Genomic DNA, 2,965 nt, shown 5'->3' with positions numbered 1-2,965 from the left:
GGTGCTCCTATAATGACTGGTATGATTGATATCTTAAGATTCCAGTTTCTTTTCATGTTGTACATAAATCCTTGGTATTTTGTTATTTTCTTCCTCTCTGCTCTGTTGAGGCCAGCATCATTAGAGACGCTGACTTCAACTAAGGTTTACACTTTCTTCTTTTTGTCTGATATCACTATGTCAGGCTTAAAAGCCCATTTTCTATGTAGCTGTAGGAATTTCGTAGTCATTCAGTGTGTGTTCTTGTGTGTAATTTTAAGTCAACATTGGTTGCAAATGCTTTATCACACACTTTACATGGAAAATGTTTCTCTCCAGTGTGTATTCTTTGCATGTGTATTGCAGCATGACATTGTTGTGTAAATGCTTTACCATATATTTTACGAGAATAACGTTTCTCTCTTTTTTGTTTTATTTTACTTCAGTCGAAGTTCTCAGAAATCAAGGGGCCCACTACCTGGGGCTAACACTTGAACTCTATATGAGATACACAGATATTCAAATGTTCCATTAAAGTTCTTTATATCTCAAACACTGAGTTAGTAAAGAATTGAGAACATAATTTTCCTCTCTCAAATTAACCATTTTTATACGTTGTAGTATATCTTTCATTTTGATCTTTTGGTCTTACTAGATTCCAGGACAAGAATTAATCTAGTCTGGTGGAGTATCCAGCTTTGTGCTGCTACTTGAGGTAACATCACTTGAGAAGCTGCACAGTTCCTTGTAAAAGCTAATGTAAGTTAGCCATAGTGAGAAGATCTTATTTGGGCTGCGAATACAAAATGTTATTTTGAATATTTGGTCAGGTTTTACTTCTAGGGAAAAGTATCCTGATGCCAAGTTGTTCTGGCAACCCCTTTAGACACTCAAAGATAGTGCTTAATAGTAGGCATTCAAGTTCTCTCCCTTTTATTGAAATACAGCACCTGGTATTACCAAGCGGTCACCCATATAAGTACTGACCAGACTCTATGTTGCTTAACTTCGGTGATAAGATGAGAACCGGTGTTTTCAATGTGATATAGCTGTGTTCACATGTGCTTTTACTGCTGTGTTGGTTGCAAATGCTTTGCCACAAATTTCACATAAAATAAAGTTTGTCTTCTGTGTGTGTTCTTTGCATGTGTATGATAGCATTAATTTTTTTGTGTAATGCTTGCCACACACTTCACAAGTAAAATATTTCTCTCAGGTTATTATTCAGGAGCTTGCTGAGTGGGTCTATTGCCATACAGAAGAGTAAGGGAGATAAACTGTCACTTTGGAATATTCCCCTCTTGATTTTTACTTCATGGATGATGGTCTTTCCTCCATTGTGATTTAATGATATTATGGTTTTTCACATCTGGAGGTGAGCAGCCAGTGTTTGTCTAATTATCAGGTGGATCTTCTATAACTCAAGGCACCGAAGAAACCATCAGTGTGGCATGCTGTCAAATGCCTTCTGATAATCGATCCATGCCATGCTCAGGTTTCTTTGCCTCTTCCTACAGTCTTCTAAGATGGTCTTGTTCATCAATAGCTGGTCTTTTCTTCTGTCCCCTGTCTGCCTTTTTTCAAGGTAGGTCCCAGAAGATAGGTGGTCATATATATTGTCAGCTACCAGACCAGTGAAAAGCTTGTACGTAGTTGTTAGCATATTGGCCTGTATTTATTTGGGCATTGTTTCCTTGGTCTTGGGTATGAGGCTTGTGTCCTCCTCTGTCAGCCAGGGTGGTTTTGCTTCTTCACTTCTTAGCATCCTCCTGAAGCAATCACTGTAGTAGTGGTGGAGTGCAGTCAATTGTTTCAGCCAAAAGTTTTGGACATTGTCGATGCCAGGTGCTTTGTGGTTGAATAATTGTGCCAGTTTTCTTGTTACTGTACCAGGAGTTATGACTGATTCTGGTATCTGAGGCTTGGTTTTGTTGAGTTTAATAATATCTTCAATCCACCGGGCTTTTTGATTGTATTTGCTTTCTGTTTCAAATAGAGGCCTCCAGTAGTTTTCCAGGTCTTCCTCTGCAGGTGGACTATTTACAGTAATGGTGTCCCTTATAAGCTGCCTGTAAAAAGTCCTTTGGTTTGTTTTAAACTGCCTACTTTGAATCTGGGAGTTGATCTTGTTCTGGTTTTAATCCTCTGGGCAAGGTATTTCCCCTCCAACTCCCTAGTTGTATTATGCAACCCCTCAATGTTCTCATGATGGTATTTGGTATATAGTTTTCTGATGGTGGTCTTGTCGACCCTGTACCAAGGGAACTGTTTTATTTGGCTTAGTTCCTTCCTGCAGAGGTTTAGTTGTTTTTGAAGCTTGGTCTTCCAGTGAGGTGTTTGTCTAGAGGCTCTGGGCCCTATTCAATGGTTGTGGTTGAATGTTCGAGGGTTAATTTTTCTATCGATGTAGAGTCCAGCTGTATATGTGATTTGGTTGAGTTCTATGAGCGTTACTGTTGTTGGTATTAGCCTATTAACTTTGGCTATAACAGTGTTTGCTCTTCTAGCAGCTTGGATCTTAGACAAATGTGGCCCTTCATTCTCATACACCTCACCTCCTCAATTATGCTGCTGAGCTCTTCCTCCAAAGCTACCTGTTCATCTGCTTCTGGGAGTACAGCTGGTGGTGGTCTAGTCTAGGTGATAGTGATGGTGATTCTGGTGATGGTGTCCTGTCAGGTGATGTAAATTCCTGGGTCGGTGGTTGTGGTGTTCCCAGCAGAGTGTTTGTGAGGATAGGTGTTATGTCACCCGCAGACTCCAGAGACACAGGAATTCCAGGAGAGCTGGGTATGTGATGGAAAAGCTGGATGGGTTCTGATGATGAAGTCGATGGTTGTTGTTGGAGTAGGTCTATTGTGGAAATTTTTATTGGGTTTTTCAGAGGACATCTGTTGCTCACCAAAAGAGCTGTTATTTTTTAAGACATGTAGTCTAGTTCTCTTGTGGTGAACATTTTGAGGCTGTTATAACGCTGCGTTATCCT

General features: G+C 40.0%; 1 pseudogene; it reads right to left on the bottom strand.

Annotated features, from left to right (window-relative positions):
• Nucleotides 1-917: 917 nt before the first annotated feature.
• LOC145277140 (5S ribosomal RNA) lies at nucleotides 918-1,036 on the bottom strand (annotated as a pseudogene).
• Between the last annotated feature and the right edge of the window lie 1,929 nt (nucleotides 1,037-2,965).

Source organism: Euprymna scolopes, chromosome 5 (genome assembly GCF_053919585.1).
Source record: "Euprymna scolopes isolate OS-2025 chromosome 5, ASM5391958v1, whole genome shotgun sequence".
Lineage (NCBI taxonomy): Eukaryota > Metazoa > Mollusca > Cephalopoda > Sepiida > Sepiolidae > Euprymna > Euprymna scolopes.
Note: the sequence above shows the minus strand (reverse complement) of the source record. Positions and strands in the feature narration are given on the sequence as shown.